The sequence below is a fragment of the Tiliqua scincoides genome, chromosome 4 (genome assembly GCF_035046505.1).
Source record: "Tiliqua scincoides isolate rTilSci1 chromosome 4, rTilSci1.hap2, whole genome shotgun sequence".
In the NCBI taxonomy this organism is placed as follows: Eukaryota; Metazoa; Chordata; class Lepidosauria; order Squamata; family Scincidae; genus Tiliqua; species Tiliqua scincoides.
The window spans coordinates 61,722,809-61,734,958 of NC_089824.1; the positions used below are offsets into that span (position 1 = coordinate 61,722,809).

A 12,150-nucleotide genomic window follows, 5' to 3' on the forward strand; every position below is an offset into this window, starting at 1 on the left:
GTGTCTACCAGGAAAGTACAACCAAGGCTTTGTGAAATGTGATTCAAAGCAGGACTGAAGGCAAGATTCACAGCCCAGAGGAAGGCTACACTTTTAATTGTCAGACCAATTTCCCCCCCCCCCCCCAATCAGGTTGGCTGGGCAAATGAAGACACCTTGGAAAGCAAGGTGGAAAGCAAGCATTTGACATTGTGAAGTGAAGCCACATCCTGAGAGCTTCCTGACTTTGTTTACTCCAACAAAGTCATTAATGACACAAAAGACAGGTCTCCAGCCTTAGCTGTCTTCACCAACTCCATGGCCAAATTCAACCAAGGAGCCATGCTAATAAAGCAGCCTCTTAAGCTAGCTATCATATCCTCAGCAAGGTGCAAAACAATAGTTGGCCCTATTTAGGGCCAGGAAAAGCTATCAAAGGCCATCAAGCCACAAAAAAGCAAACTGTGCAAAAGATTCCATGGGAGAAAAAGATATAAAAAGTGGAGTCACCAAACTCTCCTGTTTTTTGTCCGTCACTCATTTGCCTTGTTGCCACTGAGTTCATGCAATTGGCCTGTGTTAAGTCAGACCCATTCTAGTTACAGTCCAAGGACCAACAGGCCAAGTTGGCACCCAGGATCAATAACTGTCTTTCTCTTAGTTCTATTTTATCATCTTTTTCCTTCTGGTCCCTGAGTGAGACCAAAAGCCTTTGCCAGTAGGGACAAATAGCCTTGTAGTGTGTCCCCCTTCCCAGGAAAGTAGTCTGGCTCTCTTGTTCTGCTTTCCTTCCTTGAGCTCACTATGGCTACTTTTAACATTTTAGCTTTTGCAAGCTTCAGAGCCCCATTTCTGCGTTTTTATACTCTACTTTTGAACCAGGAGAATTACCTGGTCTCAGCATCCTACCCCAATAACTTCTGCTATTCAGCACATCCCATCCTGCAGAAATGGCCTGGTAACCTTGGTTCTTGGCATAGCCTCGCTGTCACCCCACAAAGCTTTAGTTGTCCTGTGCAGTCAAATTGACACCGCACTTAGTGCGTCTATCATTTTCTCGCTCATTTTGAGTGCTGGGTGCGCATGTTAGTGAGTCTAGGACTATTAGTGTATGCTTAAACCACTCTTGGGGTGTCAGTTAAGAGGGATCATTTGGTGGCAGAGACAAGCTCCCACATGATGTGATTTCATGGTCCACTGAGGGGCTTATACCTTGCCTGCAACAGAAAAGCAGTTAAGCCATGGCTTTTCTCCACCACCAGAACTATGGGAATCTCTCTTCCCCCTCCCCCCCGCTCTCTTCCCCCTCGTTCCTGCTACTGTCAAAACTCCAGTTTTACAACCCCATATTATCTACCTTCATCCTTCCCAGCATCCTCCAGGCTAGCACCATTATGCTCCCCTTTCCTTTTTAAATAATTTCCTTCTCTCACTCACTCTCTTTCTCACTCTCTGTCTTTCACATAATCACTGCTTACATAAGGCCCATGGAAGCTCTTTATCTAGCCCTTGGGCTCTCCCAGCAGCACCATCAGCTGCTCTCAGCTACTGAGCTGTGCTGAGGTATCACTGCTGAAAGGGCAGCCAACATGATACTTGGCTCCCCCATATCTTGAAAATATTATCAAGATTTGCATTTTTTCCTCTTCTGATTTGCGGTTAATGAGCTCCTAGGTGAGAACAAAGTGCTTATTTCTGGTCATCACCTGCTTAATGACATCACTTCCTGCTTAATGAAATTGCTTCTGGCCCTTAGCAGGCATCATGAATGCTACTCAGCCTGCTTTATGTAATGAATTTGACATTCCTGTTTTACAATTGTACAAATGGCTAAGAAACGTTTTTAGGTTTGATTCCCTTTCTCTGTTCTTGTTAAATGATTCCCACAATAAAATTGGTTTGGTGCACCTTTGCTCATGTTGCCCTTGCCTTTTCCCAACAAACCATTGAGCTGTTCCATTGGTGCTGCTACCCAGGGTCCTATAGCACACACACACACGATTTCTCTCATGTGCACATGTTTAAAAGCACACCCAGTAACATTGCACGGTGGTGTCCAGAAAATGAACCTGCTTTGTGAACTTGCCCAGCCTTTTGTTTAACAGTAGGGTGGGATTCACTGAAGACTTGGTGGAATTTTTCCTTCCCATTGGTCAAAATTCTGAAGATGCCCTCAATTTATTTCAATTAGAGGAGAGATGTTAGGGGGAAGGAGCTGAGGAAGCATCATTCTAACAGCTCAATCCTATCCTCAAGATACACCAGTGAATCAGTTGCAGACTTGGCCCCTGTACCACCCTGGGGTACAGGACTGCAACATGCTGCCCACTGGACTTACCTCCAGAGCCTCGTGCCATGTCCAAGAGTGCTCTGAAAGCCTTCTGAGGGCTCGTGAGGGCTATTAAACAGTACAACCAGTTTAACAGCCCTCCAAAGGGCTCAAAAGGCATTTGGAGCTCCCGTGCAGGGGCTCCCTGACCTTGGAAGGGCCCCAGAGGGTGGGCAGAGGGGGCAGCAAGGGCATGGTGGTGCTGCCCCACAGGTGTGGTGCTCTGGGGCTTTCCCTCCTGACCCCTGGAGGACTGCAACTGATACTGTGTATCAGTACATGTATATTATATGTATAAGCATAAATATAAAAATGAGTTGTTGCTCAGGCGGAAAAAAAATGCCCCTAAAATGAACCCAGCTGGTGTTCCAGGTGGGCAGAGGTGTGTGAGGTATTTCAGGTGAGGCTGCCCCTCCCCTTTTGGGCTGCTTCTTTTTTCAGAAGGAGGCCCGCATGCCTGGGCTAAAATGGAGGGGAGCAGGACTGGGGGGCTTCCCCCCATGTCAAGAGAGCACACCCCAGGACGGCCTCTGCTTCTCTGCCTGCCTTGGGACCTCCCCCGAGAAGCCAGGCTCCTCTTTACACATCCAGCCCTGCAGGTGTCAGTGTAGCCTGCGAATCCCCACGCTGGGGACTGGGCAGGAAGCTTCCCCTCCCCCGCCGGCTGCCTTCCTTCCCCGTCTCCCGTTCTCTGCCTGTCACCGAGAGCCAGACTAGCTGCAGACAGGCAGCAGCCAGAGGGAGGGGGGAGGAGGAGAGGCTGGGAATGAGTTGGAGGCAGACACAGCCTCAGCGGGCAGAGCTACCCTGCTGGAGACAGACGGGGGGGGGGGGAGGCGAGGAGAGACCTCAGCTGCTCTGCATAAGAAAAGCTGCCCTCCCGCTGCTCCAGGGGAGATGTAGGGCTCGCGGGAAAGGTAAGTGCGCGCCCTGGGCTGGTGGAGAAGCGGCAGCAGCAGCAGCAGCAGCTCTCGCCTGGAGTCCCTTCCAAGCCAGGCAGGAGTTGCTTCTGCACCAGCCCGCCCGTCAGAAAGTGCCTGGCAAAGTGAGGAGAGGCCCCAGTGGAAGGTCTGCAGCTCCTCAAGAGACCGCGAAGGAGCCCCTGGGCTGCCCAGGGCAAGGTGTTCCTGGGGTCCTCTTGCCTTTGCAGGCAGCCCCAGTGCATGCATGGGAGAGTGTGGGGCCAGGTTTGTGCAGGAGAGCACCTTAGATGTGGGGAGACGCTCACAGCTGGTTTGCATGGCATGTGCCTGTCTCCAAGTGGGTCTTGGCCAGAACTGACCCAGGCTCCAGGAGGTTTGGACTAGGGCTTCCCCACCCACTGGTTTTCCTGTTACCTGCTAGTCGCAAGGAGGGACACACAGTTAACCATAAGGGCATCACTCTTTGTGGGATTTTTTTTTTGGGGGGGTCACCCTTGAAAGTGCTCTTGGGATTGCTGTGAGCTGCATCTGAATATATTTTTTGCTGGGGAATCTTTGTAAGTGATGATGACACTTGAAAGTGTGTCATCAGGTGTATTTCTGGCTTGTGATTTGAAGAAGGGGCTGTTTTGGTGTAGCAAGAGAGTGAGAACTTCATCCCCTGACACTAGAAGCAAAGCTTAATACTATGAGGGCATTTCATATGAATGAAAGTGCAATGAAGATGGCTTTGATGGCTTGTTTTGAAGGGAATCTGTTTTTTGGGTGTTGTTTTTTTTTTTTAATTGTGCTCAAAAGTATGTAAACATGTCATTGTTGGGAACAGTTAATTTTGCATCCCAGACTGTAAAAATGTTGATGCATCAGACGTGCTGCGTTCTCCAGTGCTGTCTCAAGAGGCTGTCACAGAGGCGTCTGCATACTGTAAACTATACAACAGAATCATGCAGGCAACTTTTATAGGCGAGGTGAGAAGCAGCCACTGATTCCTGAGCTTATGGGAAGTCAGTACCTGCAGACATGGCTTGTCCTCTTCCACACATTACTAGGATTGTACCTTCATGTAAGCACTTACTCACCTTCTTTAGCATTGAGTTCCAGTGTGTATGGGAAGTGAATTGTGCTGTAAGGTGTATATGCACCTGCAAAATCATTTTCACTGTTGTTGGGTTGCCTTTTAATGGAAGAAGCGTGCTTTTTCTACTAAATTAATTTGACAGCAAATCTGAGCACAGATTTATGCATGCTACTTCCAAGCTTTGACCTATGAATATCTAAAAGTTTTTTTTTCAAGTGCATCTTCTAGGGTACAAGTAGTACTAATAATGCACTGAGTGATTCTGTGTGAAGATTGTCAAATCTTACTATGGTATTTTAGAATGCTGACTGTCTCCATGGCTTGCTTTTGATTTACACAGCTTTTGGAAGGAAAAAGACATAGGAATGATCTTGGACCACTCCAGTACCAATAACTATTTGTTGCTCTAGCCCAGGGTAGTGAAGAGTTGCTTTAGAAAGAAGGGACCGTAATGTGCACTGTTTGACTTTCTCCAGTTGTTCTGGGACATTATTTTATGACATTACATTTCCAAGTGGTGTATAAGCCTGTTAAACGAAAGTTTTATATTCCATTTGCTTGCTTGCTAATTATATTTTGTTGTTGATGGTAGGATTGTTTTGCAGCAACTAGGAAGCACGTGTAAATATTGCTAGAAATAAAGAGGATAGTGTATTGGATAGGACACTATGGGCGACGGCATATATTAAACTGGTGAATGTCCCTACTTCGTTGCCAGCTGAAATAGTGACAAAATGTTCTGCACGTCTATATCGGTACTGGTGTTTTCAGCACAAGGTATTGAGTTACTGACTGTGAGTGTGACACAAGATTCCGTGACGGTAGAATCTTAATAGCAAAATATCCTATATGCATGTATACTTGAAGAGACATCTCTGGATATTCTGTTGAATGGCTTGTGCGCTGCCTCCTTGACTCATGAATTCATAAGCACTTCATTATTCTCTGTCCAGTCATGCTTAGGTGATAAATATGTCAGCAACTGTGGAATTCAATTTCAGCCTAGTAGCGTGGGAAATAAAATATCCAATTCTCCAATACTAATAAATTGTTGTTGATGATGTCTCCGTTATGGGTTACTTGAGTTTCTTCTTCTGCATTGTGCTGTCTGCATGCAGGTGTGCACCAGACATTTAGGTCTGCGTGTGTGCTCCTTACCCGACGGAGGTGAGGCAAGACCTAGTTTTGGACTGATGGATGCATCTGCTATTCCTCAGTTATAGCAGCAGTTGTGCCTATCTGAAGGTAACAAAGAGACTGCTTTGAAGTGATGTGAAAGCTGCTGTCAGTGCTGCTTCAACCACCAGGTTAGTCTGTTGCCCTGTTGAGGAAATATGCCCTGGGCAGTCCAACCCTAGCGCAGTGTTTGCTTTGGTTTTGTTGACAGCAGATTTGCTGGTCTGTTCAAAACCACATGTGAAATGGAACCTTTTTTCAGTCCCCTAGAGTTTCAGGAGGAGAGCTGTGACAGTGTCTCTCTGATCAATAGTTATTGCGTAGAGAAAGAACTCTACTTTGTCTGGATTAGACCTATTTCTCCCTACTTTTTCTACTTACTGTTGCCTTTGAATATTCTACCTCTTAGTTTCCAATCCAACGTTCATACCTTTCCACACTACCAGTTTCTGGTCTCTGAAGCAGTAGTGTCACAAGAGGGTGCGACTGGTGTGGGCCATACTGAATGTCACCCCCTGGAGAGGCAACACCACACTGTCTGAGCCTCCGTTTGACAATCTTTGGCCTGCTCTGAGCTCAACCGCCTTGTCCTCTCGCTGACAACCAGGTTTTTTGCTGCTTGCCGCTGAGAACACGAAGTGACTGGGCCTGCAGTGAGCTGAAGATTGCAGTAGGTGGGCTTTTCACATGTAATGCAATGCAATAGCCTGGAACAGGGGTGTCCAAACATTTTGGCAGGAGGGCCACATCATCTGTGTTGGGGGGGCCGGGGAAAAAAGAATTAATTTACATTTAAAATTTGAATAAATTTACATAAATGAATTTATTAGAGATGGAACTTTTATGAATGAATGAAAGTCTTGCAGCACCTCAAGGCCTCTAAAAGGCCTTGCAACATGCAAGGCCATCCTTTCCTTCTCTGCCACTGCTGCATCACAGATATGAAACAGCAAGTAGTGGAGGGAGCCCTTGTCCCACAGCTCAGATGAGAAGTCAAACAGTCATCCTCATGCTGAGAGCAGTTGCATCGGGCCAGCATGGACTCCATCAAGTCTCTGGAGGTCCAGAGGCTCGCTGGAGACTGGGGGCCCCTGAGGGCCTGATTGGGAGCCCCCGAGGGCCACAAGTAGCCCCCAGGCCGGGGTTTGGGCATCCTTGGCCTGGAAGGTTGTGGACAATGTGATTACATCATTGCATCACCCCCAAACTTTCAGAACAAGCTCCTTCAGATAAGCTCTGCACCAGGTAGTGTGCATCCCAGGGATGCCTCCGACTTTTAATCTTAAACAAATGTTTTCACTTCACACCCAGAAGCTGGGATGTTTGTGATCACCTATTATGAGTGATTTCATATTAAATACAGAGTGTTTATATTAAATGCAATGGTTACCTTGTTTGTGAACATCCTATGGCATCACAGCAGCTCAACCATGCATTGTGAGAGGCTTTGGCTGCAATCCTAACCACACTTTCCTGCGAGTAAGATCCACTGAACAAAATAGGACTTACTTCTGAGTAGACCTGGTTAGGACTGTGCCCTTTCTCTGTCTTGTAATTGCATGGCACAGGGTGGGGTGGTTATTTTTAATTTTTATTTTTAATGTTTGAGGTGTTTCTGTGTCTTATCAAATTTGTCTTTCTTGCATGTTATGCAGCGTAATGTGTCTGCTCCTTGCCACAGGATGTGATGATGGCGTCTGGCCTAGATGCCCCTTAAAAGGGCATTGGACAAATTTCTGGAGAAAAAATCCATCACGGTTTACAAGCCGTGATGTGTATGTACAACCTCCTGATTTTAGAAGTGGGCTATGTCAGAATGCCAGATGCAAGGGAGGGCACCAGGATGCAGGTCTCTTGTTATCTGGTGTACTCCCTGCGGCATTTGTTGGGCCGCTGTGAGATACAGGAAGCTGGACTAGATGGGCCTATGGCCTGATCCAGCGGGGCTCTTATGTTCTTATGCTGGTCCAAAATGTAGGTTTTGACTTTTGTGCAAATGCACCTGGAACTCTGCGTGCTTTTACAGTAATAAATATCTAAATCCATTCTGTATTTATTTATTTTTATTTATGAAATTGAAATTGATGGCAAATATTTAAAAGGGAAGCTTTATTTACAGTTTGATGTGTGACCAGTATCAGGTATTTAGCATAGCTTCATGCCTATGTGCCATTGTCAGCAAGAGAAATACTGCATTTTGGAAAGGTTCTCAAGCAATTGCTCTCTGTGCTTGGTCTACACAACCACTGAATTTGTAGATGGCACCCAGCCAACATCAGCAGCTTATTAAAGGACCTGGTGCCAATATACTGGTGCATTGGTTGTTAAGAATCGGCCTCCTCTGTGTAAATATGCTCTCTCACGCACATTTTTCCCTTCCTAACTAATAGCAGTTTCTAAGAATAGCTTCCTTGCCTGGCAGACTGACCAGGTAACAGGTTTCTAAGGTAAGCGCATTTTTTCTAAAATGTACATTTTATTAGTATTTTTTCTTTTGAGTACATACAATCACAAAGGACACTGTTGGCAGACTGTCACCTTTCCACATTTTGTGCCTCATTTCACCATAGAAAAACGATAAGTATTTATACTTCACACTCAGAGATCACTGGGAAAGGGGAATATGGGTAGATCATCTTTCCTCTAGAACCATATTTGTTCCTTCATTCCCAATTTTGATTTGTCTCCTAGCCACTGTGCAAGAATGTGGGATGTCATTTTCTAGGCTTTCATCACTAATCACCTGTTATGGCTGCATAATGAACTAGCTACAGGCATACCCTGTTATGATATACTTGGGATATATGAGCACATTAAGTATCAGCCACAGATAAATGAAGTCTTGTTTATTTGGCTGCTTTGTGTGGTGGAGGAAGTGAACTGGCTGGAGGTGCTTTGCAGTCATCCAGCCACTTCATCCTTCTGCTGCCTTGATCCTCCTCTCATACACTCTCCTTCCCTCAAGAAAACAAGAGCATGCAACATCCAGATCTTTGGAGTGGTAACCCACCTCTTACTCTAGCACAGCTGCTGTGAGTGAATGTGGCAGTGATGGGCCTGGAGGCTGAAGGCAACTGTGATCCCATTCAAATAACTTTCCTTTCAGGAGAATGATTGGAACAGGACTGCCCCCTCTTCTTAACCACCACTGATGCCACCTTAACGGACAAGCCTGGCCACTTGTTCTAAAAAGATTGGGCAAGGAGATGCTTGAGCAGAAAAGAAAATCCTCCTGCCTAGCTGTTTTGAAGAAGCTGTGGGCATTGGAGGTGAAAATGATAATGATAAAGAGGGTTTTGAGGTGTGTTGTGTGCTAATGAAAGGCATATAAGAACATAAGAACAGCCCCACTGGATCAGGCCATAGGCCCATCTAGTCCAGCTTCCTGTATCTCACAGCGGCCCACCAAATGCCCCAGGGAGCACACCACATAACAAGAGACCTGCATCCTGGTGCCCTCCCTTGCATCTGACATAGCCCATTTCTAAAATCAGGAGGTTGCACATACGCATCATGGCTTGTAACCCATAATGGATTTTTCCTCCAGAAACTTGTCCAATCCCCTTTTAAAGGCGTCCAGGCCAGATGCCGTCACCACATCCTGCGGCAAGGAGTTCCACAGACCAACCATATGCTGAGTAAAGAAATATTTTCTTTTGTCTGTCCTAACCCTCCCAACACTCAATTTTAGTAGATGTTCCCCTGGTTCTGGTGTTATGTGAGAGTGTAAATAGCATCTCTCTATCCACTTTATCCTTCCCATGCATAATTTTATATGTCTCAGTCATGTCTCCCCTCAGGCGTCTCTTTTCTAGGCTGAAGAGGCCCAAACACCGTAGCCTTTCCTCATAAGGAAGGTGCCCCAGCCCAATAATCATCTTAGCCGCTCTCTTTTGCACCTTTTCCATTTCCACTATGTCCTTTTTGAGATGCGGCGACCAGAACTGGACACAATACTCCAGGTGTGACCTTACCATCGATTTGTACAACGGCATTATAATATTAGCTGTTTTGTTCTCAATACCTTTTCTAATGATCCCAAGCATAGAATTGGCCTTCTTCACTGCCGCCACACATTGGGTCGACACTTTCATTGACCTGTCCACCACCACCCCAAGATCTCTCTCCTGATCTGTCACAGAAGCTCAGAACCCATCAGCCTATATGTGAAGTTTTGATTTTTTGCCCCAATGTGCATGACTTTACACTTACTGACATTGAAGCACATCTGCCATTTTGCTATCCATTCAAGCTTGACTTGGGCAGGCTTATGTCTGATTAATGGTTTGTGTCATTTTTCCGCATGTAACCAACTTTTTTGGATGTCCAAGGTACTGTAGTCTTATGATAAATTTCGTTTCATATGGCAGAATTTAAATTGGGAGTGAATTGCTTAATTGTGCTTTGCTCAGCCAGCCTGTTGTAGATTTTCAACTCTGTCTCCTCAATTATCCATATCTGACTTGCAGTGGTTCTGTTAGGCATTGTATATACCAGTGATTGGGTTATTCCCAGAGCTAGTGGATTCGACATACCAGGGGCTGAAGTATTGCCGTGCCTGGCATGGATGGAGCATGTGCCTGCTCCAAATTCTAAAACATAACAGGAATTGGAGTGAACAAACTTCAAGATTGCCGTTCAACTGGTGTGGAAGTTGTGGCTTTAAGCCACAGGAAGTTATTGTAGCTTTAGGCACAGGGAGACGGCTTGATCCAAGGTTTGGGGGCAGTGACTGAACTGAACACATACTGTATGTTGAAATATTTGGTGTCAATGCTAAAATGTGCTTGGTGTGTGTGTGTGTGTGTGTGTGTGTGTGTGTGTGTGTGTGTGTGTGTGTGTGCCTACCTTGTTATTAGACAACAGAAAAAGCACCATGCCTGTAGTGTGTGTCTGCTATGAGGAGCTAAAAACCATCCCCTTCCCATTTATGCCCGTGTTCCTATCTTAATCATTTCCCTCCATATAACTTTGGAGAGTGGCATTTGTCTAGCCCTTATATTAAAGTGTGACTTATGTAAATCTTGTCCCTGTTGAACTCGCTGTTCTCGCTTTTCAGATAGGCTTGGAAATGATGAAGAATCGAAATGTAATTTCTCTGTTGATTGACAACTGAGAGTTTTCCCCCCCCCCTGTGAAATGTGGTTCACTGTGCTGAATAGTTGACTCTTCTAGAAGGAAAGAACTCAAAAGGTGCTATGAGAAGTACTCTGGTTAATATATTGGCATTCCCAGAACCCACTGAAACTTGGGCAAATTGCCAGACACCACTAATGAGGATGCAAAATGTCTGGCACACATCTGCATAAACACAAAAGAATTTCGGAAAAGGGAGTTTGTGAGTGTAAGTTGCATATCTGTATCCATGATTAATTTTTAATTACTCTGCTTTGCACTTAAGAAATATTTCCAATTAGATGGTTCCATTTTGCACACACGATATCTTTTCGTTGTTTTGCTTCTTGCTGTTTGTATTGTTGTTTGCAAGTGAAACAGATAAGGCTATATGTATTCTATACGTTTATAGGTGCACTGCTGAAACCCCAAACTTGAGAATGTGTGTGTTGATTTTCTAACTCTTAATGTTCCAAAGAGAAGGTTCAAAAAGTATGAGCAGCGCCTGCTTAAATCGTAGGTGTTGGTAGGTGAGGATGACTAAGGGCCAAATCCTATCCGATTTTCCAATGCCAGTGTTGCTGTGCCAGTGGGGCATGCACTGCATCCTGTGGTGGGGAGGCAGTCACAGAGGCCTCCTCAAGGTGTGGGAACATGTGTTCCATTGCCTGTGGCCTGCATTGTTGCTGCATTGGTGCTGGAAATTTGGAGAGGATTGGGCCCTAAGCAAGGTTTTTGTCTGTTGGGGCGCATGGTTTCATAAGTGGAGATCTGTTGAATGTTTTCCCTGTTTTATTTTCCTCTCATGTAGTGATGGGGCATCCCTCCCAGTAGTTACTTTCATTGTGAAAAACAAACTGGGAGAGCATTTGTTTGTGCCTGTGAGTATAATTCCATTTGGAGATGGACAACCAAAGCTCAGAGAAAGCAACTTCTTACCTTTTCTTACAGAATGTGAGTTAACTCCAAGCAGAATAAAGACATTTCCCCCAGTCCTGAGCACAGTGAATGGCTACAGTGCTTTTGCAAAAACCTTCCTATCTATTAAAACAGAAATGCATTTAAGAAACTCTAGATTTGTCAGACTGTTTATGTGACTGTGCAAGTCTACGCTTGCCAAGATACAGACAGTCTGTTAACATTGCATGTTGGGGATAAATAAATTACAGCATTTGAGACAGAAATGCACAGACATTCAGTGCAAAACCGTGGCACGTCCCTACTGAGACCCACTGATATCAGCATCGGGTAACTTGTTCAGCACTTATTAATTTATTTACGCTTTTATAATCTACTGTAGTCTCAGAAACTCAGGCTGGCTAGCAAGATACACAAGTAATTTTTTTGAAAAATTAAACATGGATAATATATATTTGTACAGTATATAGCTAAACGAACTATATTGCTTACTCCCAGCCACTAAATCACTGGGCACCGATAAGAAGTCTTGAATCACTATGAGAAGATACCCAGTATTTGGAAAACCTGCGAAGGAGCAGAGTTTACAGACACGCAGAGTTTTATATGTCTGTGTCTTGACACATGGAGGG

The 12,150-nt window shown here is 45.2% G+C and overlaps 1 protein-coding gene across 3 annotated transcripts in view; it reads left to right on the forward strand.

Annotated features, from left to right (window-relative positions):
• The first annotated feature begins 3,141 nt into the window (after positions 1–3,141).
• LDLRAD4 (low density lipoprotein receptor class A domain containing 4) overlaps positions 3,142–12,150 on the forward strand; it is a 370,927-nt gene continuing 361,918 nt past the window's right edge. For all 3 annotated transcript variants that reach the window (XM_066623784.1, XM_066623783.1, XM_066623785.1), the window contains exon 1: positions 3,142–3,225. The gene's annotated coding sequence lies outside the window, so the exon portion shown is untranslated. The remainder of the gene's footprint in view (positions 3,226–12,150) is intronic.